Consider the following 18,201-nt stretch of genomic DNA (forward strand, 5'->3'; position numbering starts at 1 on the left):
TCCTTTATAAAATCTCCCTAAAAAGCAATGCACCTAAACTTGCATTAGTTCCACCGACAGTGATGAAAGTTATCAAGTGCTAGATGACTTACTGATTTAGACTCAGTTATCAATGCTGTTCATTATAGACTGTAATTTATTTTGTTCTAGTCTTAATTCATTCATTGAACAGCACCCATCACTTCTTACTTCATGAAATTAAACAAAGGGCACTTCTGAATTAAGTTAATGGCTGTGAAAATTAAAAGAAAGCATTTAGCTTTAAGTTATCTTCCAATCATTCAGAAGTTATGTCTGCTACTTAGATTTTAGCAGAATGGAAGTTCAGTGAACACCAGTGTAGTATGTAAGCCTTAAAGAGTGTATAAAATTAGAAACACTCCTTCCTATACTCGGTAGCCAGCGTGGTGTTTCCTAAGGTAACTAGTTTCCTTGACTTAAGAAAGTTATGATGGCAGTGAATTTCAGAAGCAGTAGATAGCAGCAGACACCAAAAGTGTAACAGTGTTTTCTAGTATTTAAATTTTCATTTCGGGTCAGAAACAACACAAGAATGTGTTTCCATAGTACTTCAGAATTTTCAAGCGCAGAAAGAAGAGAGAGCAAAGTAGGATAAAACTTCCCAAAAATTCACATCACAAATTGTTCTGAGGCCCAAACAAGTATTTAGGCTAATCTACATATTAGACACAGGAATGCTTCCTTTCCCTTTGAGACTGAATACTTGAGAAAACCAAATGGCTTGAAAAGTCCAATATCTTTGGCTATACCTTAAAGCTGCAGACTTCAAAGCTATCTATTTTTAGCTGCGCTTCAATTTCTCACTTAGCTTTTAATTCCATTATTACATATAATATATTTTTCTTTAGGGAACTGTCAGCGAAAGAGACTGGAATGGGTACCAGCTTTACTACTACCTTTATTTTTACCATTATTACTTCATTTATTTTTATAACTGAAAATGTTATATTCCGAAAACTTCATATTCCTAGAACCTCAGACGATTCTGAATTAATGTGACTGGGGAAATTTTTTTTTCTGAAAGATTAGAAAACGTGTGTGAAAAGGATTGTAAATAATGGCTAATGTTACACAGTTTTTGCTGATTTTAGGCTGTTAATATCTCATCATCCATTAAACTCTGACTTGTCACAAGTTTTAGTCTTTTCAGCGGTGATCATAAATTTCTCTCATGGAGATCAGAAAATATAACTAGAACTGTAAATTCTTAAAAATTTTCAAATACATTTTAAAATGTAAGTCAGCATAATGGAGAACAAGGATGTTAAAAAAAAAAACACTCCAGAATGTTATATTAGCTTTGTACCTACATTTCTCAGAATTAAGTAGATGAAGTTTTAGAGCCATTCAAAATATCTTTTAGAATCAGTTTAAAAGGTTTCAAAATTTTGAAATAAGGAAAAGCTCTACAACAAAATAAATTACTCGGGTTTTTTCATATTGCTATTACTTTGACAATTCTTATGATGATTTACAATGCAATTCTTCTTAGTGATTTTATGTAAATATGTGAAAGTAAATATCTTTAAAAAATCCTAAGAACAAACTCACCACGGCAGGAAATTCAGTGGAAATATCTGTTTCCATCACTTTAATGAAAAATAAAGAAAGAATCATGAATCACTTCCCTCTCTTGCTTCCAAAAGGAAAAAATTAAATTCTATAAAATGCACTAAGATAATTTAGTTATGGTACATATCTCTTAATGAACAAGTTGAAATAATCTCATCAAAGAAAAAATTAAATGATGGGAATCAAACTGGCTTTTTCAGTCTTGTTCCGAGCAATTTTTCTTACCTTGGGAGGCATAAGGAACTTTAAATTCTGGCTCACATAATTATACTGAAAAAAATTTCCTGGGTCTCATTTGTTTCTGGATAGTTCTGGCAGTGACCTATGATACTAAGTCAATACATATCTTCTTAGATACTACTTAAAACTATGAGCAGTCTTGAAATTTGGAATAAAATGCATTGTTACCCAGAGAAAAGAAAATCACTTGCCTATTAAGCTTGTCTACAAAATTTGCTGAAAAATGTTTGCCTAACCTATGTGCTCCAGATGTAAAAAAAACATACAGAATTGTGGTTTTCATTTAGTTTCATACAGACAGAAAATGTAATTTATGCCAGAATTTTAAGTCCTTAACTGCTGTTTTAAATACATCATTTTTCTATGCTTGGATTTATTAAGCAGATCATGATTCAGTATTGTGATCTAACAGTCCAGGGAAACAAATTCTTAATAAAGGATGCAAGGTCAGCAACTGATTAAATTGAGCTCCATGCCAGAAGGATATAGCTATTATTTTCAGAAAGTAACATCACTATTTGTATTAATAGTTTGTTGTTTTGCAGAGGCAAGTAGCCTATTCTTTACCTTTATTATTTCAGATATTACAAAATCAGTAAAAATACTTCCCCCCTGGCCCCAGTTCTTCATTTTAAAATCACAACACATACTTTTAAAAAAGATATTTTTTTTTTTATGTGGACTGATGTTGAAGTAAATATAGGACAGATCTATTGTTTCATGATATAGACAGATACACTGATAATTACTGTTAAGTAAAGCTATAAAGGTTCTACAGAAACATGGATTTTAATATTTTTATCTGTTTGCTTAAATTTTCTTTTATTCATCTATGAGAGAACACTGACATACAGACAAATTTAATGGTGGAGAAAACATGCAATAAAGGCTTCATTAGTTAATTGACTGAGTATCTCCATAACATTTAGGAAAAGATCCATCATTGTCAAAGGGTTCACATAACATTTCTGACTGCAAAATACCTGTCTAAACAAAAAAGAGGACATCTGCAAGTGAATTAAGAATAGAGGACTTGGCACCAAATGCAACCAAGCTTTCAATACTATTTGAGCTTGTGAGCCCAGTCATTTTAACCATTTCACATATACCTTTACATTATATTAAAATTTAATATAAAGCTGAGTAACGCCGGACACAAGTATCAATTGGGAGAGGAGTGGCTGGCGAGCAGCCCTGCGGAAAGGGATCTGGGGGTGCTGTCGACAGCAGGCTCAATGCGAGTCAGCAGTGTGCCTTGGCAGCCAGGAGGGCAAACTGCGTCCTGGGGTGCATCAAACACAGCGTAACTGCCCACTCTAAAGCGGTGATTACGCTGCTGTATTTAGCACTGGTGTGGCCTCACCATGAGTACTGTGTGCAGTTCTGGGCCCCACAATTTAAAAAGGCTGTGAAGGTCCTTGAATGCATTCAGAGTTGGGCAACACAGCTGGTGGAAGGGCTGGAAGGCATGTCTTATGAGGAGTGACAGACAACTCTGGGTTTGTCTAGCTGGGAGAAAAGGAGGCTGAGGGCTGAGCCCATTGCTCTCTGCAGCTGCCTGAGGAGGGGAAGTGGAGAGGGAGGTGCTGAGCTCTTCTCCCTGGGATCCAGTGACAGGACGCGTGGGAATGGCTCAAAGCTGCACCAGGGGAGTTTCAGGCTGGACATTAGGAAGCATTTCTTTACCAAGAGGGTGGTCAAACAACGGAACAGGCTTCCTAGAGAGGTGGTTGATGCCCCGAGCCTGTCAGTGTTTAAAAGGCATTTAGACAGTGCCCTTAATAATATGCTTTAACTTTTGGTGAGCCCTGCAACGGTCAGGCAGTTGGACTGGATGATCACTGTAGATCCCTTTCAACTGAACTATTCTGTATTAAATATCAATAAGAAAGATCGATAAATTATCTTTTGTTATTTTTAATATTTCAGAGAACAGAAAATTAACTTTTTTTGATCTCTGCAAGTCAATAATGTCTTCTTTTCAGATGAGAACTGTTCATATCTTAAAGACTACAGCTGGTATTTCAGAAAGCTTGTTCCTCATTTAGCAGCTCTCTACATCACACCATTTCCTTCTTTTTCACCTGGAAAATAGGTTTAGTTTATGGTTTCAATATACTTCTTTGCTAACCTCTAGAATATAGAGTGAGACAATTTCTGGGTGGCAATGACACACAAATTAAGTTATTTCTAATTACAGATGGCTCCATCAATTTATTTTGTCAACGAGTGGCTTCAAAGGTTACTCAAAATCATCAAGAACTGTGGTGGAACTATTATTCCCTTTTTTGACATATAACTATGTATTAAGGATTTACTCATTAATTGCAAGCTTATTGCCAAGAGGGTAAGTATATAGGACTAAAAAGCTTTGTAATGGGATATGCAGCATTTCACTGTTAAGCCATTGATCCACATCTGGTCTAGCTTAGCAGCAACCTAAAATCATTACCGTACGAAGGCTCCTTCCTAAGTTATGCAAAATGAACCTATTTAGTCCAGTTTTTAAACTAAGGAAATATCCACATCACAAAAGACCCATTAAAACATCCTGCAGAGTCTCCAAGGATTTAAAAAATGAGCTTGCTTAGCCAAAGGTAAAGTTATTATTATGTTCTTAAATTGCTGCTGATTCATTTTCTGCATGCTGTAACCATGCTGGATAATACCATTAGCTATATTTTGTTGCATACTGTACTTTAAATTTCTTAGACTTATTCCCTATACGACCAGAAATAGTGCATCATACCCATTAGATGGCCACAGAGGAGTTTTCAGTGTTCATGTTCTTTTGACAGGAGCTGAATAGGAGTAGGGGCCCGTGGAGTCTTTAAGCAGCAGTTAACTTCTGGCCTGCTTGTACCAGCTGTTACATCATTCTCTCTCAGCTTGTTACAGCCCACAGCAAAACCATTCAGCCTGTAGCAACCCAATTTCTCCACTCTTTTGCTTGAGGTAGCTCTTACAAAACTCTTCCTGCTCTGTGCCCCTTCTCTCCCTCTTTCTGCAGACTCCTAACTGTCACCAGCTGGGCTCTTCCCAACTGCCTCTCTATCTCCTGGTGTGGCAGGGTGCCCAGATACCACAAGCACACCCTGGGCACGTTCCTTTCGTCCTCTCAAGTGCCTTCCCTGTCTGCCCAAGCATCCTAAAGTAACACTATTGACTCTCTTGTTTAGCACTCTCCACATAATTCTAGCAGCAATAATTATTTCTTAAAAAAAAAAAATAAAAAATCTGACCTGTCAATAAGGATAGACAGAATACCTAATAGGGCTGTTACAGTTCATGTAGGAGCTCATGTCACAAACTTTTAATATCCACTCACGTACCTACCACATTCCTGGTATGTTCCTTCTCAGACTCACATAGTAACACAGCGTGTGTTTTGGGGTGGGGAGGAGATACTCAGGACTTGTGTTCATCTGTGCATGACTTCATATGCTACTTCTCTCTTTATGACAACGTTAACAATAACAATAACCACAGAAATATAAAACTATTATGAAAACAGATCACAGTACTGTATTCTGCTTGTTTTTAGGATCTACAAAAACAACTGGCATCTACTGTAGCTACTCTTGATTTCTCCAAAATTGGGTTAAATTATATTAGCAGATGGAATTGTGGATCTTGACCCTAATGTTCTTTTTGCCCGACTACTTCGTCACTATTATCCCTGCTTTGTCATTAAATAGGCCTTCATTCCCTGGGGCTATCATAAGTAATTCCTGTAAATTCATGTTTTAAATTTGGCAACATGCTTTAGTTCAAAGCAATTACTACATGAAACTTTTGTTTCCTGTACAACAAGAATCTTTTATTATTGTTCCATATTAGGAATTTTCCCTATTTCAAATAAGAGCAAAACAAACCCAACAAAACTCTAAGACAATATCAAGCAGTCTAGTTAGCCCTCTCCACATAAAAATCAATTTTTTATCTTACTTTCAGGCCATGCATATCTTAACTTTTAGAAAACAGAGACAGACATCTTTAAAGCTCTTGATGCATTCCTGAAAATGTTGGCTTCTTTACCCTTTTAAAGGTATATTTCAAAAATTGCAGCCAGAATAAAGCCAATTTGGTAAGATTTTTTTTTAATCACCTCTCAGGAAGGCAAAATATTCATGTTAGTTTCTTGAAAAATGAACTTAAAACCCACCTGCATAATATTACCGGTGCTCAGATCTTAATCAGCTTTCTAGCATACAGAAACCACTTTAGCACTCCACAATATTGTAACAGCAACCTAAACTTCATGGACAATACCAATAACATTTTCATTTTTGGCAGAAAACCGAGGAGCAAGATTATTCCCAAATCTTTAGAGTCACACAGCCCTTTTTCAAACCTTTGATTCTCAAATGAGGCACAGACATTTCAAATGGTTTTGCTGCTTCCAAGAATTCTGCTTGGCTTCATTCAATTTACCACATGACACTTTCCTTGGGGAAATCACAGAAACGGAGGAGAAAAAAAAAAAAAAAACAAAACAAAACAGAAAAAATAAATCTCATACAACATGGGAAGATACTGAGCCTGAACCTTATTAATGACTCCAGTAAGCCTTGGATAAGACCCACAGATCCATATTTCCATTAGAAGTGAAACATGAGAAGTCAGCAGGAGAGTTAGACCTGCACACTAAGAATTAACCACCACCCACCCCCCCCGAGGCAAGTTTCAGTGGCATGCCTGTAATAGGTGCAGCAGAGAAATGAGTGTGAAAGGAAAAAAGTGCTAAGGTAGCTTCGAGACTAACCTTGCACTGACATTTCTGAGCAGTTCCAAGACATAACTTATAAGCATGCAATATCATCACAGGTATTAAATAGACCAAACCCCACTCACTGCTGCTGTGCTGCAGACCCTGCTCTTCCCAGCCTCTGCACTGCTCCCCAGGGGGACTCTGACAGCCTTTCTCCTTGTCACTGCAGCAGGAATTATCTCACTGCAAAGCCTGGGAGCCATTAAAGTACCATTATGCCTTTTCAGCTCCCTCAGTCTTATTTAAAAAAAAAAAAAAAACAAAAAATTCACTCTCAGAAGCTCACATTTTATTTGTGGGGTTTTTTAATCAAGTTTTCCCTGCTGTGTTTCAATATGTTCTAGTTTGTTTCTTGGAGTCAAATTTAATGTCCCTGGTGCACACACTTGATGAGCTAGTCAAGTGAATGCTTAGATACCAGTCTCCATTCCCACCCCCATACATCTACTCCTCTAATCTCTTTAATCTTAAAGAAAAACATTTTTCCTCCCCTTATAAAAGGATATTATTTGTGTTTCATTACCACCCAAAAAGTGTAATGCTGTATGATTAATAACAATGGGGAAACATTATTAGACTTTTCTACTCTCAGTACCATAGAGTTGCCACTGGATTAATAAATTTTGTATCAAAATAGCTGTTAATCTGACCTACATCTACATCTTTACCAACCTTCTAAAGGATTGCTATTGTTTGTTATTGAAGTATTGCCTGTTTCATTCCATTTTAATCTCATTTTGACTCTGTGATGTCTTGGAAGATGTCTTAGAAGAGATTGCTAAAATGTTGCAAGCAAACTGTAGCAAATGATGTCTGATAGTATAACCAGCTCTGAAATTTTTTTATTACAAACAATACAATTATTTGTAGAGGTTTAGTTTGCAAAAACAATCATGTTGCAATAGTATATTCCTGAGTCTTTTAGTTCTCTGTGTGAAGATCTTTTAGGATTCATTGAAACAATTTTCAGAAGGAAATTTGAACCATTTCCAATATACACATTCTACATTCCATTTAATTATTCATTCTCTAGTCTTTGTTGAACACAGGCAATTTAATTTCTGTTTCAGCAAATAATACAAACTCATTTAAGTTAGATTTCAAAAATATGTAATTGAAACTGAAATGCTTGTTGACAATTTCCCCAATCATCAAACTACATAGATAAAGAAAATATCTATTTGGCCTTTTAATCATGAGTATGCTTCTGTGTTTAAATGTATGTTTCTGAAGTTTAAATTGCAGATGTAAAGATGTCTGCTTTTGGTTTCAAGAAAAAAAGCTAACTTTTGCTTATGGCACAGTTAGCATTTGTGAACCATCAATAAATTGAGGAGGGCTTAAACAGAGTCCTATTGCACAGACTGTATTTTCCTCACTTTCAGTAAAACACTTTGAAATGCTGGAATAAAGCACTGTGCATCCTGGCCCAGGAGATAACCACCCCTAAGTATTCAATACATCCAGCATTTTTTTCTCATAAAAGGGTTTAATCTACCAAAATGATTATTTTCTCAGCTCCCTGCAGGGAGAAGTGAAACACTGGAATTCCTTCCACCAAACTGTCAGGATATGTTATTTTGCTGATCAAGGATCTTCAAGTACCCAACACTAATCAGCCCAAACCAGGCTAATTATAATCCCTGAGGCCTTCTCCAGTCTAGGAAAATATTGCTAAAAAAAATAATTGAGCCCTGCCAAACTGGCATTTTTCCTGGCTCCTAATGCTATCAAATTTCACTTTCAGAGCATATCATTTTCAGGTCAGATGTAGAGGGGGGACATACCATTTCACAGACTGAAGGTTTGTTGGGGTTCTCCACAACCTCTACCTTCCCTGTAGTTCTCCTATACCAATGAAAGCACCAGAAATATCAAAGCATGTTTCTCAGAGCCTTGTTTTATACATCTTCATACATTTAATTAGGTCATTGCTGTCCAGACTCTGAACTTTTTAAGGATTAGTTAAAACCATGAGGTGCTAGTCAGTTTATAAAAATAATACAAAAAACCCCACTAACACTCCATCAACAATTAGCACCCAATAAGAACACCAAAAAACTCACACTTCAATTTATAAGCCATTCAGGAAAGTTCAAGAAAATATGCTGCTGGAATTCAAATATGTCTATAACACTAATTTCAGGTGCTGAATCTAGCATACTAGCTTGTTTTATTTACATATTATATACATCCTTAGATGATTTTTTTTTTCCTAACAATTCAAAACATGAATATGGGAATCAAAGCTACATGCCAGTATATAGGTCTATGGAAGACTAAACTGAAGTGGATTCTAAATTATATTGTGAGTCAGAAAACAATACAGGTTAATTACCCAGGCTGCTTTTACTCTCTATCACTCATAAAGTGCCTTTCTTGCCGTACTCTTCTTCCCTGAGCTATTGGCACATGAACTGGAAATATCCATCCTTAGCTCACTTGACACATACAGCTATTCTGGTTTCGATAAATAAATATTTAGTAGACCAGGCAGAGTGATATCTCCAGAACCCAGGGGTATGCCTAATTCAGAACACGTTAGTCCTGTATACCTTACATCTTGTTTTAATGCATATCCATCAGTCATTAGCTGTTGTGGGTTGTTTGCTCTCTGAAAAAAAACCTAGGCAAAAAAAGTTTCTTGAAGATAAACAATAGGTGTTCTAATGAATCAGCAATGACTCAGAAAACAGCATTTTGTAGAATAACTCCTATCAAGCTCTAATTGTGGAAAGGAGCCCTTGGAAGTCATGTAAAATCAGGGTGGGTCCCTCTTCTTTCCCAGAAATGAGTAATTTCTTTTACAGCAGAATGGTGTTCACATATTAGCTCAAGCTTTACAGACCAGATATTGCTGCCTCTCTATCTGCATGGAAATCACCTAGTAGACATAGCTGCCTGGTTTCTTCTAACTTAATTGTGGAATTAAGCTTTTATTTTCAGTTAAGCAGGCTCAACAGTTTGTATACTTATAAATGTAATTTTTGTGTAATCACAACCACTGTGTTCCATGCATTTGGTATGTCCTCTACCATGCAATCCTTTATCCCAGGAAAAAAAAAAAAAAAATCCCAAAAGCTAGTTTCCTTCCTTTGGATTTTTACATTTTATTTTCAGCACCCATATCCATTTTTTTTTCAGCAATGCTCCCTGGCACCAACCTGCCCGGCATCTGTTACTGTCTTGCCTGTGTATATGTGTGTGCGTAAAATTAAACTGACAGTGGTGTCACCTAGCACTTACATAGAGTACTTTGCAAAGAGGATCAGCATCATTATGTCCATTGCACAAGTGATGAACAAGAGACACAGGTTCAGAGACAATGTGCAAGGGGCACATTTAATATCAGAGCCAGATGCATTTTCCAGGCCTCCTTGATTTAAGTATCACAGGCCACTGCTCAGGGCTACCTTCCTGTAGCATATCACTGTCCTGATCAGCTCTTACTATATATCATCTTACATTAAAATTTAAATCCAGGAAGTCCTCATACTAGTTTTGGTACATTTTCACGACAAGCACAGGAGGAACGACACCTAAGATCTTTATCTCAAACAAATATTAAACCAGTACTAGTGTTTTACATAACTCACCATTCAGGCCTTCAACATGCTGACAAACATTGCTCCATATTGCCCAATGAGAAGAAGAAACAAGAAAGATTTGAGGGGGATTTATCCCTCTTGACCAAAGTGGCTTTATAAGTTGCAACAAAGAAAGGGCATCACATACATGGGACCAGAGAATGAAACTGAAGTTCCAATCCAATTCAAAATGACATAATGAAGCTGAACAAAAGGAATAATTAGGAATTTTTCTGCATAATTTGCAGAAATACAAAATCAAGTCTCTCTATTTAAACGTTTACTGTAAAAAGCTATTGCATTGCAAACAGGTGCCAAGCACTTGGAGGGTTAAAATTGTTCTGCTCTTCCGAAAGAGCAGTCATCACTGTTGCTGATACAGTCTGTTCCTGCATCGTGCACAGAGCATATTTGGACACTACCTTCTCCAGATACAAGAAAACCAAAAGACCCTTATTATATTCCAAGGTATCCATACATAATGTCACCAAAAACTAAATGGGAGTGTTATAGTTAACGACGGAGTAAAACAGTAGGATGAAGTTTTGAGAAGGAAAAGCCTAGATGACACATTAAGGATCTATAAAATATACCCTGCATATTTTAACAGCTGACCCTTAAAATGGCAACTCGCATATCTGCTGTGTCACTGCCTTAGCAACACAGACTAAACATGCTGAAATCTGACAGATAGCAGCCTTTTCTAGCTGAAGCTATGGGTTTTGGGTGGGGTTTTCTATGACAATCAAAATCTGATTTTTTATTCTAACAAAATATGGCATGTTTTAGGAGACTAGCAGTGCAGCTTGAAGTACAGGAAGGATACATACTTGCTAATAAAGAAATGCCTTGGCCAGGGAGTTAGCCTCCTCAGCAGGAAAAGCTGCTCCTAAATATGAACTGACACACTTGAAAACTGTAAGCAGCCTGGAGTAGCTACATGCAACAGCTTTGGAAGATGTCCTTATTTGAAAACATACTCAATAGACCCTAGTTATTCTGTCAATAGCACTCAGCTCTCAAGTGCAGCTTTTCCTGACAAAAACTAAGTGTTGAGAAGAGTCTCTCATTAGTTTTGTCATTGCTAACTAGTATTTTATTTGAGTTTCTTTAAGGCTTGTCTTGCAATATCAGTGTAAAAACAATCTTGCACAGCCCTCAGACTTGACAACACCTGGGTCCTTTCTTTTTGGTTTGTATTCACTGTATGAGTTCTACCAGCCTCCACCAAATAAATACCTGTCAAAAATCTTATATTTATTGAAAGGGCTAAAATGCAATACAAGTCACCCGTTCAACATTATTTCTTAGTGGGCTCTGTTACAAGCATCTAAGGTTGTAGTTTGTAGTGCAAAACAGGCATTTAACCTTACTTTCCAGTTGCCTACCTAATGAGCCTAATATTTCAGTAGACAGGTATGTTGTTTTCTTGACATTTTTAAAATTTAATTTTAATTTTTAAATTGTTTTGCAGATATATTTGTTATATCAATTCCCTTTGCAGTGTATATTCTGTCATGGTAATCTGTCAAACAGAAGACGAGCACTTACCCAGCCAATGAGAAAACACCGTTTTAAAACTTTTAAAACAAATGAGTTAATTTTTAAAAAAACCTAAGAAATGCACATAACTTTTTCCTTTCTGTTGTTAGCTAAACACATAAAGGTCAGGATTCCAGCAACTAAGGTATGGATTTGTATTATTAGTTTAAATTTAAACAGTACAGTCAAGGTTTGTTTAAAAAAGGTTGGCAAGCAGATCCTCCTCTTTTGAAAGACTAGAATGTTCCCAAGCTCATTGTGTTAAGTTGCTGTCTAATTTAGGGTAGGTAACAATCAGTTTTCGCCTTAAAGCCCTTGAAATTTCATGGATCTTCACTATTAGATCAGCTTTATCAAATACAGCCAACAAAAAAGAGAACCAACCTCGGAAAACAACACAAAAGCACAAACAGGAAAATACAGACAGATAAAATATTATATTCTTTTGAAGTACTATACGAGCAATTCTTCCAGATCTACCAAAGCTTTTCCAAGAAACTTGGACATGTTACTTATCCTTTATGAGGGATATTTAGGAAAAGTGAGGAAAATAGTTTCTCACCTCAATTTAAACTGAAAATTAATGCAATCTAGTCAGGAAAGACTTCACCATTTCTCAGGTATTTGTACAGTCTCTAGCACTGTAAAGGGTCCTATGCAAACTTTAGTAGAGATATCTGAATTGGTTTGCTATTTTAAAATATAGTAATAATCCTGAAGTTTTCTTTAGATAAGTTTCATAAACCACTTTTTGGAGGCTGTCCAGAGGAAATGCAACTTTTTTCCAATGGATTTAAAGAAGAAAAACATGACAATTTGATAGAAGAGAGCAATTACAGGCATAACATTCAGGAACAGAAAGCTGGAAGGAGCGAGGAAGACAACACATGATAGAACTGAGCAGGAACTGAAAACAAATGCAAGTCTAATGTAGTGTGCAAGGACGAGTTATGGAGGTTAGGTGGGATGCATTTTAAGACTGAAGTAGACAAAGCTACAAACTTTTAGTCCAAATAGAAAATGCTGCAAAAATGACACAGGAAAAAAAAAAGAAAAAAAAAAGAAAAAATAATTGTTGCATATTCACATACATGCCCCCTTTATTTTATCCACACACCAAGCTGGTAAAAAATTAATATTATCCTTTGAGAGCTCATGAAGCAACTTAATATTTGATGCTAATCCTGAAATATGACAACATCGAATTTACAAGACAGTACAGGGCAACCCTTGAAAGAAAAAAAGCATATGCAAAATAATAGATAAACAGTTAGACTGAAAACAAAACTAATTATTGCGGTTGGGTACTTCCTCACCTAAAATCTAGGACTTTTTAGCATGACCTTAGCTAATGAAGGACATCTTTTTAAGTGTGTCGGCTCCCACAAGACACTGCACTATGAGGCCTGGAAAATCTACTTCATGGAGCTATTTCCTCACAGAAATCACTATCACTAGAAAGATCTTTGCCAAAGAAAGAGAGTACATTTTGGCTATATGCTTAGTATACTTGGTGTCTATGAGAAAGTAATTGGACTTGGTGCACCAGCAGTACGTGGGGTGCAGAAAGTACACAGGTCTTTCTGTACCTGCACTCAGGCTTAGAGAAGCCTGACTGCTGCAGAGTCCTGTGGTTCCCCTTGCACGGTGCCTTTTACTGCCTCACCCTGCTGAACAATCAGTCCTCCAGAGACATGACTACTTGCCCTAGGAGCTCTTAACAGTTCCAGAAGCCACTTAGCTGGCAAAGGTAGGAAAGCATCTTTACAATTCATAGTGCTCATCCTCCACCCTTAACTTTCAGGCTGATACTGTCCACAGGACACAATGATTATTCACTGGGCTGAAGAACACTTCACTTACATTTACAAGCTATCTCCACTTCCAGATGCCTTAGAAGATATTCATTCAGCAACTGAGAGAAAGTCCCTCGTTGCTGGCACCAGGATTTGATACTGGGCAAGAAGCAGGAAGCAACAGTGGGTTTTTTGGCCAAGGCTGCCAGGGCAAGACTCTCTGACACGTGCCATGAGAATTGAGAGTTCACGCAGAGCGAAGAGCATTTCTGGCTTTAAACATCTTGTCTGAAAGCACCAGACACTGTAAACTGCACAGAGCTGATTGTTTTAACCTTGGAGGGATGAAAAGCTGAGTCAGCCTTGCTGGGATTCAAAGGACCCGAGTCTAGATATTCGAAACCTGTAGTTTAACCACAAAACAGGAAGGGAAGAGCCATCTGGATTTTTTTTTTTTCTTTAGTCCCCAACCTTTACCTCATGAAGCAAAGCTTTTCTGAAGGCATTTTAAAAATAAGAAACCTTTTGCTTCAGGAAAGCACATTTTGATGCTCTTAAAGAGTGATTTTGGTGATGACCCATCTGATATTATATGTATATATATACACACATGTATATATAAATGTGTCATGACTATTCATGTAGTTAGAAATATTATGGCCATACCAAACCAGTTAAGGCATTTATATTATGCATTTTTACATTTGATTTGATAAATGTGAAGTTAGGCGCTTTTATTTTTAAATCAATAGAAAATACTAGATACAAAACTGTATATGAGAAAGAAAGTACTCCACAGGCCTTTCTACAAGAGAAATTATTAAACTGCATATGAGCCAGCCCAGGAAACAAGGGACAGGGAATCTTTAAGTACTGACAAAATAGAAAACATCTATCACAAAAACTTGTCAGGCTTGGGAACATAGCTGAAGTCTCTCTTTCCCTATGCTAAAGCCTGTAGAAGCTGAGAAGCCCAGGATGGCAACTGCCTCTTCAGGAGAGTTCTGGATCATGATAGTGATGTCAGATACGGTTGCCCGTGCATTGCCACTTCCATCCACTGTACGTCCTGCTCCCTCACTGCACAGAGCAGCAATCTAGACTCTTCCTGGCTCTCCATCCAGCTCAGCTTTTTCTTTTGCTCCTTCTCTTCCTGTGGCAGGAAAGACCTGGCCCAGCCCAGGTGACTCATGATAGTGTTAACATATACAACTTCTTTTCTGCAGCAAGAATCTGCTTTAATGACTGGCTGTTTTCATCAAGAGGGCAAAGCAAAAGTCACCTTTCCCCACTCCAGTCCACAGAAGTGTTAGTGATGTTCAGACATAAATTAGTTGCAAGGTGATTCCTTGAAGTCATCTTTGCATTCACGTATCATTAACTTTATCCCAGTAATTCCAGTATAATGACTCATTACAGAACATACAGACACTTCATTATATAGCATAGGCCGTACTTAAAATAAAAAAAAAAAAAAACACCAAACAAACCAACCCAAAACTACTTCAACATACAAACATGATAACTTTTAATATATACAAATCTTTTTTCTTTTAAATACAGTTCTGGAACTCCAGATATTCTGGCTAACTCTACCTCTCCCTGAAGCTAGTAGCACTCAGCACAGGCCAGAAAAAAAAAAAAAAAAATGTCAAGGCCAGAATGTTGTCAATATTTCTTTCATCATGCAGCAGTGATTTTTACAGAAGTGTGCAAGTAGATTAAGACATGGCATGGAATTTAAAAAAAAAAAATTAATTTCTCATTTTGAAGGAAATATTTCACCAGCATCTTGGAAATGCCACCAGTTCTAATCAACGCCTGAGCACTTCTGATAAAAAAAAAAAAAGACTCCTTTGAATTGACTTTCTGAGGAGGAAATCCTGGATGCAGACCCATTACAGACCTGCTGGAAGGTGGGAGGGATGGGACACCTACCCACCATTGCTCTACTGCAACATGACCTCCAGAAGGTAACTTCTAGAGCACTGTGTTCCCTCAACTCCTCTTTAGAGAAGACAGCAGCCTTTCTTCCGTTAAGGACATGCTCTGATCTCCTCTGAGCAGGCTTTGCATTGTATGCTGACAAAAAATCCACGAAGTGTTAAAATTATACCATTTTCTATTGCTGGAGTCAGGTTTTGTCATCAACACCTACAGCTGTTTTGGGAGGCACCAAGCTTCTTTTCCTCTCTGCATTCAGTGCTAAACTATGGAGGAACTCTATAACTCATGATGTAATAAAATCCTATAAAGCAAAGTAAAGATTAAACAGTAACATCCTTTCAGTTCAATAGTACATGCTCATCTCCAACTACACGTCAGCATGAAACTGCATATAGAGAAGAACTCTAGCCTCCAGATTAAGCGTCCAAATTCAGTACTTCGGGTAAGAATACATTTATTTACAAAACGTATTGCCTTCAGTAATGTTGAGTAAAACCAGCTGTGGAACAGAACTGAAAGCAACACAGATTTCCTGCTGTTGAATGCTGTCTCATGCATAATTGTACCAATTATAAATTTGCCTCAACAGCAAGCAAAACTATTACCTCTATAGTGTTCTACCTTTGGTCATCAGGCTTGCTTTTCACAGTAAGACCCTCTTCATCACTTCGATACTCTTTCATATCCTGATACACAGACCTGAATGAAACACTTGGGCCCATAAAGAAATGGACAGGAAGTATTCTACAATCAAGGTATTCAGCTGGAATCAGAATTAGCTGAGATGTTCACCAAGAAACAAGTAGTGTCATCACAGCTCCATTATTAGCAAGTGTTTCCCAGGGCAAACAATGCTGTGAGAAGTGTATGGAATACAGAGTAACAGGAACTTAAAAAAAAAAAAGTTTAAAAACCAACATGATTTGCATTCTCATTATTAGAAAAAAAAACAAAACAACCCTGCACTGAGGGCTTCATAGCAAGGGCATCCCTCCAGTACACTCAAAAGCTATTCTTTTCCCCCCGGTGTGTTTGCCCTCATTTTTAACTTCAGTCTGAGAAATTCGGATGATAATCAGGTCACATGCAAAATCTAACAAAACACATCATTATTAATAAAGGCATATTTTAACAAAGTATGTCTTACATCCACCCCTTATTAACTGTTCTTTAATGGTCCCTAAATTTGCAAGTTTAATGCATTGCTCACCAGCTTTCTTCACATCTCGAATTCTAACCTAGCCAGACGTCAGCTGTCCCGCCCTCCCCTCCTGTCCTCCTGCTAACTCATCCCTTCCGAGTTTGCCTGATGAGAGCACAGCAAGCGCAGACCACTACTTTCATACTGTAAAATGCATCACAAATAAATGAAGCAACATCATTGTAATGTTCATTTACGGTCATCTGCTTTGTGTTTTGCAGTAGGAAAAAAAACAATAAATGCACCCAGATAATGCTGAAAAAAACCATAGATGATGGAGTACAGACTAATTAAGATATAGGAGCTCTATTCCAGATTGTGCCAGACAAGACCATCCCACCCATCCCTATGAAGAGCAGTCGGATCTCATTATAATTACTACTTCATACTTTATCAAGTATAAGGGACCAAAACCCACAATAAATATAGACATGACTACAAGATTAGAGGTCGCTATTTTTTCTTGCTGCACTTTTGAAATATAAACTACACAGGGAGAAACAGAGCCAGAGACCACTCCCTAATTCCTAGTGGACATATTGATCAATTAAAATGACATGTGTCTGGTCTTTTCTTTCATTCTAACAGCAAGCATCTGAAAGACTGAATCTTTTAAACATGTGAAATCAAGCAATTAATGTTGTTGTATACCACCCAGCAAGATTAACTTGAAGTTAAGCAAAATTAGCCTGGCCTCCAGAAGCAAGACCTTAATACAAAATAAACAAATATTGGACATTGTAAAGACTTGCTAAATAATATTGACAGGGTCTTAACCAGCTTGCTAAATATAAAAGATATCTATTTTCTTCCCACGATAGAGGTGAAAGCTTTTATAATTATTCCTATTATTATTTTATTCATAGAAAAAAACCCCTCATAATGCCTGAGTCTTGGCTACACCTTTTACTGCAGTTGCAGCAGGAAAAAAAAAAAAAAAAAAAAAACCACACGTTGTTTTCCTTCCAGTAAAAGATAGATCTTAAATTGACTAAATTCATATTACTATTTAAAAAATAGATTGAAAGTGAAACAGTAGAAAACCTAAAAGCTACTGTACTTTCAAAATATCTGGTTATTGTTTGACAATTATATAAATGTTTTGCTTTTTTAAGAACACCAACAGAAATAGTACAGTACTGAACCATGTTTAAAATCAATACTGTTCCAGTTGCTTGTTCAGCACTGGTTCACAGAGTATTTTCTGTACTATCATGTTATGGAAGGCCAGTGAAAGTAAATAGGTAATATTCATGCTGTTGAAATAAAATAGATTAAAAGAAGAGCTACACATAATAGGAATGCTTAAATAAAGACACAGGAAAAGGAACAAGCTATGTTTATGGCATTAAAATTGAAAACAGCTATTCTTTCCATTTAAGCAAATCGGACTGTAGCAACTTTAATTGGATTGTGAAATTTAAATATATTCTCCTCAAATCTTCAGGGTATTATCACAAATGCAAAGACAAGTCTAAACATTCAGACTGAATGCATTTTCTGTAGGCCTTTGTCTTAGCCTGT

At 36.8% G+C, this 18,201-nt stretch overlaps 1 protein-coding gene across 3 annotated transcripts in view; it reads right to left on the reverse strand.

Moving 5' to 3' along the window:
* Positions 1 to 18,201, reverse strand: part of AKAP6 (A-kinase anchoring protein 6) — a 287,672-nt gene that overhangs the window by 269,224 nt on the left and 247 nt on the right. The window lies entirely within an intron of this gene.

This window comes from Athene cunicularia (assembly GCF_003259725.1).
Source record: "Athene cunicularia isolate RWA chromosome 5 unlocalized genomic scaffold, athCun1 chr5_part1, whole genome shotgun sequence".
NCBI classification, from domain to species: domain Eukaryota; kingdom Metazoa; phylum Chordata; class Aves; order Strigiformes; family Strigidae; genus Athene; species Athene cunicularia.